The 14,758-nt window shown below is 47.5% G+C and overlaps 1 protein-coding gene across 13 annotated transcripts in view; it reads right to left on the bottom strand.

Moving 5' to 3' along the window:
* Positions 1-283: 283 nt before the first annotated feature.
* Positions 284-14,758, bottom strand: part of LOC147634150 (uncharacterized) — a 41,665-nt gene continuing 27,190 nt past the window's right edge. For 7 of the 13 annotated variants that reach the window (XM_086805290.1, XM_086805280.1, XM_086805284.1 and 4 more), the window contains 3 exons: positions 1,003-1,109; positions 753-828; positions 284-648 (listed from right to left, as the gene is read on the bottom strand). The gene's annotated coding sequence lies outside the window, so the exon portion shown is untranslated. Of the gene's footprint in view, positions 667-752; positions 829-1,002; positions 1,179-14,758 lie in introns of all 13 variants that reach the window. The other 6 variants (XM_086805289.1, XM_086805281.1, XM_086805286.1 and 3 more) reach the window with 3 other exon arrangements.

The following is a 14,758-nucleotide window of genomic DNA, read 5'->3' as shown; positions in this document are numbered from 1 at the left end:
TTCTGTTCTCAGCTTTGTGACTAAGTAGCACCTGCCACATGAAGGACTTTCATCTATTCAAACACGATAACCCACAACTGACATAGTCAGTCAGGCTCAGTGGCCTCTCTCCAAATAGAGCCAAGCTCCTTCATGTTGCATGAAAAGAATTCTCTGCAGGTGCCAACTTATTTTGCTGTCTAAAGTTGTCTCATAAAACTGCAGCATACAATCTAACATGCCTTCTTATCTTGCTGTCTAAAGTTCATGATCTGACCTCACAAAACTGCAGGATACGGTCTAACACGAAATGATAAAAAATAATAATAAAGGAGCTTCACCCTCCCTTTTCAGAGAGCTGCAGCCATCAATTTTTGCACCCTACCATTACCAATCAGCAGACAAAGTTCTGCTTTATTAACTATCAAGCATGCAAATAAAGTGGCGACATCGTATCTTCCAAAGGTTGAATGTATATGTACCCAAAAAAAAAAAAAAAGATGATGTCAATCAGTATCACAACCATATCAATCCACGATATGTAATACTGGCTCCATTTCCAGAAATATGCTTTACTGCGAAAAAGATGGCCTATTGAACTAAGACTTGTCCCTACTTTCTTGGAGTCCTGGAGTGTCAGTGAGCCTCGCAAAACGAAGACAAGCATCCCTATCAAAGACAGCAAGGCTTAACCAATCAAAGAGTAGGGAAAGGCCATATAGTATTGACCATGCATACAAAAGTGAAAAATGGGGTTATATAAAAAAACTTACTCATCCTAAAACTTTGGGTGTGATTACTGCCAGCTTAACATGTCGCCGACTCCATGTAGAACAAAAGGCCTGTCTCCTGCATGCCAAAATACTACTTTCATGAAATGACTTTAGATGTGATTGCTGTCAATAGACTAGAAATCAAATAGAAGTTAGAATGTATATAATATATATATATATATATATATATATATATATATATATATATATATATTAAGAGTGTTAATTATTTTATTGAAGAGAAACTCACCTGAATTGCCAGTTCATGTAGGCATAAGATGGCAGCATGTACTCATTAAAACCTGGAAACTGGCTGAAGCGACAAAAGGAGCCCATATAGTGCACTCTAACATGAACCTTCATAAAGACATGATTTGATAGTAAGGTCGTTGATAAAGATCGAAAATGTGGCAATCATTTCCTACCCTGTGTGTAAAGAAATGACCATGTTAGGGCACATCAAGAATTAAACATATCAGTGAAAGGGAAGGGGGGGTGGGGGTGGGATGTTTTGGTTCTCAATGGCTCCCCAATTGTAGGCAGTCAGCCTGGTCAGGCTGCACGCAATCTCATGTGGGGAGCTTGCCCTTTGCAGAGGCTGCCTTCACACCTTCTAGAATTACACTCCCAGAGTCCTACAATGGTGACCACGTGCTGCATGTGCACCACATGCTCCTCCACTAACACAGCAATCGCCCTCAAATCCATAGCTTGTTAATAGGCAATCAATTAAGGCTGTTTGCACTAAAGTTCTGGAAGAGAATGCAAAATCAAAATAAGACAAGGTATACCTAACCTACATGGCAGCAAAATATCAGTCGATGTCACATGCACTCTGCATTATAGTGCATGGTGACAAGACGGCTTATCATCAGTGCATCACTACACAGCAATAGGACCCTTTAGGATAAGAAAATGTCGTATGCCGTGGCCCCATTGTAATCCTTAGTCCAGGATATGTCAACCACGAGCTACGTAGGTCATTTCTCAGCCTCACAGTGTCAGTCAGGTAGTCAAATCCCTTAACCCACTTGAAGAGAATCATTCATGCATGTAGAGTCCGTACAAGCCTTCGGGTTTGCATCAGTTCATGGTCTGCATTTGCATAGCATTCATCCCCATGTGCATGTAAACCATTGCAGAAGCTTTAGAACTTTATTCAGCATTATTAGCATATTTATTAGCATTATTCAGTATTATTATCCTATTATTCAGCATTTATCACATTATTACAAGTCGTGTAGCATTTATTAGGCAGTCGGCCAGCTCTGTAGCCAGACGGCCAGCCCCATACTCCATATAAATAGCATCATTTTGCATCTCAGCATTCAAGAATCAACGATTCGGCATTCAGCCCTTTGGATCATTATCGCTTGAAGCATAGAAGCATTCAGTAGCATAAAACGCATCATCAACAATCAGCCAAGGAAGACGTGCTTCAGTCCATTGCGTTTCTGAGCCTACAGCAGATTTCAGCACTCGCATTCATCATCGTTTGTTCCATCCTCCCGGGTGAAGGTAAACGCAACATATTCATGCATTCATCTTGCATATTCACAGCCTAGAGCAGTCCCAAAACAACCCATCTCTCAGCCACAGTTCGCAACCTTCCTACAGCCCCTTGGAAGATTGCATTGGCCTTGAGATTGGACATCGTTGGTGCTTCTACAACCGTGTACGGCTCAGCCCGACTCTGGTCTTCCAAAGGTCTTGCGTTTGGCTTATCTACAATCCCAAGTCAGTCATTCCCTTCAAAGTAATAAAGCAAATACTCCTAGCAATAGGAGGGGGCCCTTTAGTGGTAATTTGGGACCCAATAAGGTGTACATATCTCTATCTCTCCCTCTCATCTCTTAAAGTGTGAAGTGATAAAGTGGATTGCTAAAGACTCACAAAACTCAAAATAAAGGAGGCGGTGAGATACTTTGTGTGACAGGATTCTACTGAAGTGATAAAGTGGATTGCTAAAGACTCACAAAACTCAAAATAAAGAAGGCGGTGAGATACTGTGTGTGACAGGATTCTACATCTACTTATAATTCCGTTACAGTTGATGTACGAGCTCTACACAAAATTGGAACAAGAATAACGGGAACTATCTATCTATCAACCCTATCCTGCAAGGCTCCTCCAACTAGCAAGGACATTGGATCCAACTGCTCCAACTGCTCCCATTTTAACCACAGTTCATCATGAACGGCTACCAGTTTAACTTGCTGATTTCCCACTCGCTTCCTTGAACCAATTGTTGGATATTCGTAGTCTAGTAGGTGGGGCATTGGGAATGCCCTCTTAGGTGTGAACATCCTCTATATGTGTACTCATATGAGCATGTGAACACTTTCTATGACTCATGGGATAAGTGTGCCATGTGTCATTAGTGTGTGTGTGTGTGTAAAGTATGTGACATGTGTCCAGCTATGTGTCAACAGATAAGGCTACTCCCTAGCCTACAAAACAATCAATCTAATCACATCATTGACTCATGCAAAATTCTCTTTGCGCTTTGTCACATCTCTCTCTCTCTCTCTCTCTCGCTACTCCCTGCCTGTGGGAAGCGCTGCAGAGTAATCTCGAGAAATGGCTCCGAGTCTCCAAGAGAAGCTCGAGGCCCTCGAGATGGCAATGAAGGCACTAATCAAGGAGAACAAGAAGACATCCAATTCCAACCTCAATGAGGTAGAGAACAAATTACACCGGCACATCATGGCCCTCGAAGCACGGGTCACGGACCTTGAACAAGAGAACACGGCACTCAAGGAGGAGATGAGTGCATTGAAAGTGGAACTGGTAGCCGTCAAGAACACCAAGAAGAAAGAAGGGAAGATTAATGACAACACTGTCACGGCCATCAAAGAAGAGATCTCCAAGGTGATCACAAAGGACATGGAGGGAAAACTCGAAGCCAAGCAGTCAGGATGGGTTGAAGTGGTGAAGAAGAACATCCATAAAGAAGTGAGGGAGGAGACTCAAAGGGAAGAACACCAAATCATTCACACCACCATTGAGGAGGAGAAGATGAGGCATGCCCGCCGCCTCAACATTGAAGTCACAAATATAGCCGAGACACCCGACTCCACTCCCGAGAAAGATGGACAGCTTCTATGCATGAAGCTCGGCTACAGGGAAGAGGACCCTCTCCCCTTCACCAAAGCATGGAGAGCCGGGAAAGACTCAACATGCAAGCAAGCCCTCATCCTACAGTTTGCAGGAGAGACGGAGAGGGTCACCTTCATGAGGAAGAGGGTGATTCTACGAGGATTACAGGGAGAGGAGATCCCATCTATTTGGATGACGACCTTACAAGGATGCAGATAGAACACAGGAAAACATGCATGCCGAGAGTCCTACAGGCCCGGAAAGAGAGTAAGAGAGCATTCTATCGCGATGGCCGTGTCATCATCGATGGCAAGGCCACCGATTAGCGCCAGGCGGCCTATGGGACATCGGCTATGGAGGATCGAGATTCACAGATACACATAGCAGTTTGGAACTGCAATGGAGTACTTTGGACACATTCTCGAAGGATGGAGGAGGTCATGGAGGGACGGGACATCATACTACTTACAGAGATGCACCAGAGCCCAGAGAGGGGGCTACCCAAAGTAGAGGGCTATCAGTGGGAGTTTACATAAAGGGGGACCACACAACAAAGCACATCGAGAGGATCTGGAGGTATAGCGGTACTTAGACTGCAGCTCTCAGCAGACAGGGTGTTATACATTGCTCTATGCTACTTCTCTCCTAGAGGATCGAGATATGCCATGACAGCAGAGGAGGAGAGTAGAGAGGAGGAGGAGGAGGACACAGTTAAATTGGGAGAGTCACCATATGCAGTCCTTTCAGATGAGATCATACACTACTCCAACCTGGGGGAAGTCCTCCTTATGGGGGACTTCAATGCACGGACACAGAGCCAACAGTGCGACATTTATGATTTCGAGCACCTCGAGCTAATGCACACACTAGAGGTGGAGGACACGGGAGCTTGCAGGGTGTCAGAGGACACGGGACCAGATAACACCAAGTATGGTCATCACTTACTTGAGCTGGGAGCGCGACACCATCTCGTTATTTATAACGGGATGAGACAGTGGCGGATTCAGGAGCACTGACATGCCTTCCACGATTAGGGGGGGTAGCGCAGTGGACTACATCATGGGATCCATGGAGACCATACAGGCAGTGACATCTTTCACCATCCCCCCCTATCCTATTGGTGCAAATCACACGTACCTCTTACTGTCACTGGCGAGCTCCACACCAGCACCCACACAGCCCACACAGGCATCGCATACAACTTTCTACTTCACCCATGACTTGGCAAACATATATGAGCATCATGTATATGACGGGCTATTCCAAATGCATCCCCTGTCACCTCTAGCTGGCTGGCGCCATGCCTGTCTTTTCCCACCCAACCTTCCTCAGGCCCTCAAGGCAGCAACATAACTCACTCTCTCTCTCTCCTCCCTGCTTGTGGGAAGGGCTGCAGAGTAATCTCGAGGAATGGCCCCGAGTCTCCAAGAGAAACTCGAGGCCCTCGAAACGGCAACGAAGGCACTAATCAAGGAGAACAAGAAGACATCCGATTCCAACCTCAATGAGGTGGAGAAAAACTACACCGGCACATCATGGCCCTCGAAGCACGGGTCACAGACCTTGAACAAGAGAACACAGCACTCAAGGAGGAGGTGAGTGCATTGAAAGTGGAACCGGTAGCCGTCAAGAACACCGAGAAGGAAGAAGGGGAGATCAATGACAACACTCTTACGGCCATCAAAGAAGAGATCTCCAAGGAGATCACAAAGGACATGGAGGGAAAACTCGAAGCCAAGCAATCAGGATGGGTTGAGGTGAGAATAACATCCGTAAAGAAGTGAGGGAGGAGACTCAAAGGGAAAAACATCAAATCATTCACACCACCATTGAGGAGGAGAAGATGAGGCATGCCCGCCGCCTCAACATTCGAGTCACAGGTATAGCGGAGACACCCAACTCCACTCCCGAGAAAGATGGACAGCTTCTATGCATGAAGCTAGGCTACAGGGAAGAGGACCCTCTCCCCTTCAAAGCATGGAGAGCTGGGAAAGACTCAACACGCAAGCGAGCCCTCATCCTACAGTTTGCAGGAGAGATGGAGAGGGTCACCTTCATGAGGAAGAGGGTCATACTACGAGGCTTAGAGGGAGCTCCTATTTTCTTGGATGATGATCTCACGAGGATGCAGCTAGAGCATAGCAGAGCTTGCATGCCACGAGTCTTACACACGAGGAGAGAAGGCAAGAAGGCCTTCTATCGAGATGGTCGGGTCATCATTGATGGCCGGCCCATGGATTAGCGGTTTGGGGCCTATGGGACACAGACCAGGCCATAGTTTCCAAAAACGCCGTTTCTGGCCCACCGAAACGTGGAAACGTTTCCGTTTCCAGAAACGGCGTTTCCAAGGCCCTGTTTTTCTAGGGTTTAGAAGCCCGCGTGCTGTTTTTCGCCGCCATTCTACGCGCTTATTTCCACCATTCTGATCTATCATTTGAGTCTTTGACATTGAACTTGAGCAAAGATGTATTTTTCAAGCTTTTGTAATGTTTTTATTAATTATACATGTATGTATTAAACCCTAAAACCGAAACTCCGTTTCCCCGTTTCTTCCCGAAGGCCGAAACTCCGAAACTCCGTTTCCCGCCGTGCTCCGCACCTCCGTTTCCGAAACTCGTGGAAACTATGGACCAGGCCACTGACAAATATACACATGGCAGTATGGAATTGTAATGGTTCACTATGGGTGCAGCCTGGACGACTGGAGCATGTTATGGGGAGGAGAGACATCATACTTCTGACAGAGACACAACAGAGCCCAGAGAGAGGGTTACCTCGAGTAGAGGGATTCCAATGGGAGTCAGCATACAGGAGGACCCCACGCCAAGGTACCTCGAGAGGATCGGGGGGGAGTAGCAGTTCTATTCAGACGGGAGCTACAGGGGAGACTGAGAGTGGTAGCATAGGATCCAGAGACTAGATACATGTGGATCAGCTTACAGCTCTCATAGGACAGGGTTATATACATAGCCCTATGTTACTTTCCTCCATCAGGATCCTCCTATGTCATTACAGAGGACATGCCACACGAGGAGGAGACAGGAGCCTCGCCATACACTTGTCTGTCAGAAAGGATTATGCATTATTCTACACTAGGGGAAGTATTTCTTACGGGTGACTTCAATGCTTACACACAGAGCAGACAGTGTGAGGTGTATGACTATGATGACATGGAGATCCTCCACCCTGTGGATCCAGAGGAGATAGGGGCTAGTCGGGCATCAGAGGACACTGGACCAGACAGAGGACATTATGGGGACCACTTACTAGAGTTGGGAGCCAGGCATTGTCTCGTTATTTATAACGGGATGCTACAGTGGCCGGGATCAGGAGGGCTGACATGCTTCCCACATGGGGGTCATACACGGACTGGAGACACGGTGGTAGACTACATTATGGGTCTTTGGAGGCATCACAGCTTGTCACCTCATTCTCCATCCCACCTCGTCCTATTGGGGCATATCATACATACTTGGCATTTTCACTAGCCGGATCACCAATATCACTAGCCCCCCACATACCGACGCCACACACTACCATCTACTTCACACATGACATGGCAGACATATACACTGGCAGAGTAGAGGATGGACTCCTACTCATGGATCCCCTGGCACCTATGGATACCATTACAGCCCAGTTGGCATCACTCCTACACACGGCTGCATTACAGAGCTTCCCACATCGTGTCCACTCTGGAGAGCCTGCGAGATCTGGGACTATGCCCCATAACAAATGGTATGATGACGAGTGCAGAGTCCTATACTCACGGCTCCGCATACAGAGAGCCTTGGGAGCCATCACAGAGCAGGAGTTGAGGAGAGAGATGAGGAGACTTACTCGCCGCAAAAGGCGGGCCTTCGCAGAGATACAAGAGCTAGAGATCTTCCATTTCTTCATGAGTAGAGATAGCCCTATCTCATGGCACCACTTCACAGAGCCCCGGACACTGACACCCATTGCAGACCCACAGACATGGCACACATATGCAGAGGGCCTATACCACGCCCCACAACAGCCATGTGACATGTGAGTGCTTATGACCGTAGTAATCACAACCTTAGTCTGACTAAACTACACTTAATGATGTTTAAGAGATAGACAAATTGGTGTCAATGCAATGCAGCTATATTAGATGAATGAATGCGGTTACAATGAGATCCAAATGGATCTATACTGCTGAATATGCTGCCTATATGCTGAATAAACTGAATGAACTGCTGTCCACTATCTTTCCCTTGTCTCCTGGGAAGGAAACGTTGAAGGGATGCTTTGGAACAGATGCTGAATGCTGACCTGATGATGAAACGCAGATGCGTTTGCAGATCTGAGGGCTGATGATGATGCGTTTGCTGAAGATGATGCTGATGATGATGCGTTACTGCATATGCTGATGCGTTGGCTGTAAATGCTGCTCCCAAAGCTTCCTGGAGGAGATGCGTTGGAGCACACTGGGCTGAATGCTGCTATGATGAGCCTGGAATGCTGAATGGAGAGGCGCCTGAATATATATGCAAGCATGCTGCTGGTCGGCCAGCATAAGAGCTGTCGGCCAGATGCCATGTCCACAACTGCTGTCGGCTGCCCCATAAATGCCTGTAAAATGCCTATAAAATTGCATAAATGCCAGTAAAATACCTGATGACTTCTGATGATACTAATGATGCTAAAATGATGCCATGTCACTGTACACCTGACTGGTGTGCACGTGACATTCCCCGCTGCTAAACTGTTGCTGGGTGATAAACCTGGCAACCTTCGACTCCTCTGTGATCCTTCTCCTCCGAACCACTGCCCCCTTCTGTCTTCTGCTACCGGGACTGAGGCCGTCTGCAGGAGTGAAATCCTTTGAGCCAAGACTCTATGTACTGCGGGAACTGAATGGCAAATACCTGAGTCACCCCTGACCTGCCTCTGGAAACCTTTCACCGACCATCTCCGTCGTACCTGAAGCTCTGAACCTCCTGAGGCAATGTTGGAGCAAACTTCCGTCTTCTGTGGAAGAGAAACCCCCTGCTGTGCTACCAGTTGAAGCCAAAACTTATGTCCTCCTTTGATGATGGATGTCATTCTTCCCTGAGAGTTCATGGGCAACATGTATGCAAGACTGACTGCTAAGATGACTGCTAAGATGTCTGCTATGCAAGCCATGTGCAACCCTATATGCTGTGCAAGAATGCAGATGGATGGGTTACTGATGCAGACCTAAGGGAAAATCCCTAAGGGTGGCTTGCAGAACTGGGTTTAACTGTGCGGAAGCGATAAAAATGATGACTGACTGAATGACTGATGAACTGAACATGCTCTAAGGCTGGTTACCCTGTAACGCTCTGATACCAATGTGACATGTGAGAGCTTATGACCGTAGTAATCACAACCTTAGTCTGACTAAACTGCACTTAATGATGTTTAAGAGATAGACAAATTGGTGTCAATGCAATGCAGCTATATTAGATGAATGAATGCGGTTACAATGAGATCCAAATGGATCTATACTGCTGAATATGCTGCCTATATGCTGAATAAACTGAATGAACTGCTGTCCACTATCTTTCCCTCGTCTCCTGGGAAGGAAACGTTGAAGGGATGCTTTGGAACAGATGCTGAATGCTGACCTGATGATGAAACGCAGATGCGTTTGCAGATCTGAGGGCTGATGATGATGCGTTTGCTGAAGATGATGCTGATGATGATGCGTTACTGCATATGCTGATGCGTTGGCTGTAAAAGCTGCTCCCAAAGCTTCCTGGAGGAGATGCGTTGGAGCACACTGGGCTGAATGCTGCTATGATGAGCCTGGAATGCTGAATGGAGAGGCGCCTGAATATATATGCAAGCATGCTGCTGGTCGGCCAGCATAAGAGCTGTTGGCCAGATGCCATGTCCACAACTGCTGTCGACTGCCCCATAAATGCCTGTAAAATGCCTATAAAATTGCATAAATGCCAGTAAAATACCTGATGACTTCTGATGATGCTAATGATGCTAAAATGATGCCATGTCACTGTACACCTGACTGGTGTGCACGTGACATTCCCCGCTGCTAAACTGTTGCTGGGTGATAAACCTGGCAACCTTCGACTCCTCTGTGATCCTTCTCCTCCGAACCACTGCCCCCTTCTGTCTTCTGCTACCGGGACTGAGGCCGTCTGCAGGAGTGAAATCCTTTGAGCCAAGACTCTATGTACTGCGGGAACTGAATGGCAAATACCTGAGTCACCCCTGACCTGCCTCTGGAAACCTTTCACCTACCATCTCCGTCGTACCTGAAGCTCTGAACCTCCTGAGGCAATGTTGGAGCAAACTTCCGTCTTCTGTGGAAGAGAAACCCCCTGCTGTGCTACCAGTTGAAGCCAAAACTTATGTCCTCCTTTGATGATGGATGTCATTCTTCCCTGAGAGTTCATGGGCAACATGTATGCAAGACTGACTGCTAAGATGACTGCTAAGATGTCTGCTATGCAAGCCATGTGCAACCCTATATGCTGTGCAAGAATGCAGATGGATGGGTTACTGATGCAGACCTAAGGGAAAATCCCTAAGGGTGGCTTGCAGAACTGGGTTTAACTGTGCGGAAGCGATAAAAATGATGACTGACTGAATGACTGATGAACTGAACATGCTCTAAGGCTGGTTACCCTGTAACGCTCTGATACCAATGTGACATGTGAGAGCTTATGACCGTAGTAATCACAACCTTAGTCATGACAGAGATCAGAGCTCAGTTTCACAGAGAAGGTGCAGAGCGACTGGCTCGCTTCAGAGCAGACCCAGGCATGTTCTTCAGGGAGCTGTGGACACCCCCTTCATTGATGTATACCATTTTATATTCCCAGTATGGTACAAGATGGAGCTAGCTAGGTTGCATATCATGATTGTATACTCCATGCATATAACTTTGCATTCTCCTAGTAGTAGAGCTCCATCCCCTCCTCCACTCATTGTACTTATTGCACACCCAGATTCAGCTTTTTAGTTCAGTACTTTTTCATTTTGTTGGGATGACAGAGGATACCCCACACAGGTACACTGATTTGTCTTATAGGCCGAGTTCGGTCTTTTGGAAGACGTTAATAAAATCTTTCTTTCTCTCTCTCTCTCTCTCCCAGTGCCCAGGGCTAGGCCCCACTCCCTCACTCTCTCTCTCCCACTCCCTCTCCCACGGGCCACTCTCCCACTCCCACTCTCCCACTCTCTCTCTCTCTCTCTCTCTCTCTCTCCTCGTTGCCCGCCTGCGCCCCCCCCTCCCGCTGCGCCCACCCCTGCCACCCTGCCCCCCCCCTTCGTTTCGCTTTTGCCGCCCTGAGATTTCAGCTTTAAAGGAGGAACTAGTGGAGGCCAAATTGCATGCTAAGAGTCAAGCGGCTGAAATCTCAGCCCTCAAAAAGGAGTTGGAAGCCACTTCAAAAAGCAATCTTGAGGATGGAAAATTTCAGCCCTCCTTTATTGAAGAGCTGAATACCATCAAGGAACAAATGAGGATCATTCGAGAGGAGGAGGAGCAACATAAAGAGAAGACATCTTCATGGCTGGAGGTGATCACAAAGACACAAAAGAAGATAGACGAGGCGGAGAAATGGATCGAGGTCGCCAAGAAAGGGAAAGGTAAAGAATCGCCACCCATTCCCAGTCCCACCATCATCAACATGACCCTTGAAGAGGAGCAAAGGAGGAAGACCCGGGCCTTACATGTACGAGTGTCCGGTCTAAAAGACCGTGATGATGCGGAAGGGGAAACCAAGGAGCTCTTCTCTATGATGGGCATTGAAGCCACGCACACAAAGGCATGGAGAGTGGGAAAGAAGAGAGAAGGTAGTGGTTGGCGAATCTTCTAAGGAGAGAGCACTTATCATTCGTTTCCCCTCCATGGAAGCGAAGAAGGACTTCTTGAAGAGACGTCCTACACTCAAGAATTTCTTGGAGATGACCTCACACTCTCGCAACTTGCCCACATGAAAGAAGTTATGCCCGAGAGAAAGGGAAAGTGGCCTTCTATAGAGATGGTAGAGTGGTGATTATGGAGAGGCGCTCTTCATGACGGCGCGAGACCTATGGGACTACACTCAAAGTTGCTACTTGGAATTGTAATGGATCTCTACGTCTTGATGTAGGGGCTTTTGAGGATAGTTTCACTGGGAGGGACATCATCTTCTACTATGAGACGCATCAGGCTCCTGGACAGTCCATGCCACATGTTAGTGGATACCGATGGGAGACACCTTGTAGACAGGAGATCAGAGCATAGAGGACGGGGCTCAGGAGGAGTGGCAGTATTGTTTAGAGAGGAGCTACAGCCACTGATACATATAGTCCGCAGAGATGAGCAGGCTGGGTTAGACTGAGGGCAAAGACGGGCAGATATCTCTACATTGCTATATGCTATTTTGCTCCTAGTACATCAGTGTATGCATCACCTAGCGGGCAGTCTCCCTTTTCTATTTTGGATGATGACATTTGGGAGTTCTCCAGGGATGGTGACATCATTCTCCTGGGGGACTTCAATGCCAGGACCGCCCATAACCAGACAGTATTTTATGATACCTCAGAGGAGATGTTAAGGGAGCTTGATGTTAGGGATATGGGCCTATCTAGACTCTCACAGGATGAGGAACATACAGTGTATGGGCGGTATTTGATAGACATGGGGACTGCACATGGATTGGCCATCCTGAATGGCCTACAGAGATTCCCGACATCGGGCGGTTTCACTTGCTTTCCACATAGGCATGGTGCTAGTACAGTGGACTATGTTATGGCTCAGCCCAGTCTCATTCCCTCTTTTCAGGATTTTATGGTAGGCACTAGGCCGGTTGGAATAGCAGTGGATCATGCTATCTTGTCCTTCACTCTCACATTTCACTTCAGCACCGCTCCATTGGGACAGGTCTCCACACACACTCGTTATACCTTTACGAGGGAGACTAACACCGTGTACACGGATGAGATATACAGACGCTTATTTGCCGAGGAGCCGGGACGGCCATTAGATGAGCTCACTCAGATATTGATAGATACGCTTCATGCTGCAGCATCAAAGGCATATCCCCATAGTCAGCCTACACGGAGACGATCTCGGAACATGCCCCAGAACAGTTGGTATGATGAGGAGTGCAGAGAGATGAGGATCAGATTACAGAGAGAGGTGCTCATGGGTGTTACCACTCACAGACAGTCACGGATTACCTTCCGGCATCTAGTGCGACGGAAGAAGAGGGCTTATCTTGCTCAGTTAGAGAGGGATTTGTATCAGTTATTTATGAGTCAGGACTCAGGCGAGGCATGGAGACTATTCCATGAGCATTCACCATCACCAGCCATTACCTCCACAAAGATTTGGGGTGAGTATGCAGCATCCCTGTACACAGCAGCAGGACAGCCGCCCCTACCAGACCCATCGGAGCCATGCCCAGAGACATGTGCTTTCTTTACTGCTGAGATGGTAAGGAAAGCTATTGACAGGATGAGGACTGGGAGAGCATACGATCATGATGGTTTGGTAGCAGAGCACTTTATTCATGCCAGAGTCCTGAGACTTGGAATATGTCCATGATTATGCCTATCTTCAAGTCAGGGGATCCCATGCTTCCTGGGAATTATCGTACCATCATGATTGGTCACACATTGGCTAGATTATATGCATCTATTCTTGAGCAGGAATTGAGTAGATGGGCAGAGAGAGAGGGCATACGTGCATCAGGGCAGGCAGGGTTCAGGAGAGGTTTCTCCACTCTTGACCATATCTTGACACTCAGAGCTATTATTGAGGAGGGCAGATTATATGGCAGGAGGATTTATTGTTGCTTTGTGGATTTTCGCAAAGCTTTTGACACAGTACCGAGAGCCAGACTGATGCGCAGACTACAGGAGATGGGAGTGCCCACAGAGCTGATTTGGGGAATCATGGCTTTATACAGGACAGTTGTGGGGCAGGTACGTACTACTCAGGGTATATCTGAGATGGTTCACTCCACTATTGGGGTGAAACAGGGCTGCCCCCTTTCTCCCACCTTATTTGGGATGTACGTGGATGAGGTTTCAGACTATGTAGAGCGGGAGGGTGACAGAGGAGCACAGCTAGCAGGGACATGGATTCCGCTGTTATTGTATGCTGATGATATTGTGCTGATCTCAGATTCTCCAGAGGGGATGCAGCGTCATTTGGATGCATTGCACACGTTTGCACAGGACAGTGGATTGTCTGTTAACCTTGGTAAAACCAAGGTGATGGTGTTTAACACCACAGCACAGTGGGTTAGGAGGTCAGTACCCACCTTTACATATGGTCAGGAGACAGTGGAGTATACTGGTTTTCAGTGGCCCACTATTTTCCTTGAGGAGAGCAACGGAGACCAGATTGACCAAAGCTTATGCAGCATTGGGGAGACTAGAGAGGATGTGTTCGCAGGTTCAGTTTCAGGAACCTCAAACAAAGCTCTGGCTCTTTGACACTTTGGTCACTTCAGCCATGCTGTATGGAGTGGAGATATGGGGACCCTCAGTGGATCACCACAGCCGAGCTGGTAGCACTGATGGATGGAGACATATGGAGAGGCCCTTGGTTTCTATGATTTCCTGGATGATTAGGGCCAAGGCCTCCGTACCACATGATATTATCCGTGCAGAGATGGCTGCCCCCCCATTGGTAGTAGAGGCACTCACTCGATCAGTCTCCTTTATACATAGCACTTGGGCTCTCCCTAGAGACAGATATGCTCGCTTAGCCCTAGAGTCTTCACGACAGTTGGCATCACAGGGAGACGGATCATGTTGGTATTCACAGATGACAGCTTGGTTCCAATTGCATGGCTTTAGTATGGACAGGCTACCTCCATTTCAGTACTCCCTGGATGCACCCTCCCTCTCTCTCACACGGGCAAAGATTACCAGACTTATCAGGCAGGACTTGA

The sequence above is a fragment of the Cibotium barometz genome, chromosome 11 (assembly GCF_041138505.1).
Source record: "Cibotium barometz isolate CiBa-2024 chromosome 11, ASM4113850v1, whole genome shotgun sequence".
Lineage (NCBI taxonomy): Eukaryota > Viridiplantae > Streptophyta > Polypodiopsida > Cyatheales > Cibotiaceae > Cibotium > Cibotium barometz.
The sequence above is the reverse complement of the archived record's forward strand: the minus strand, read 5'-3'. Positions and strand labels throughout refer to the sequence as shown.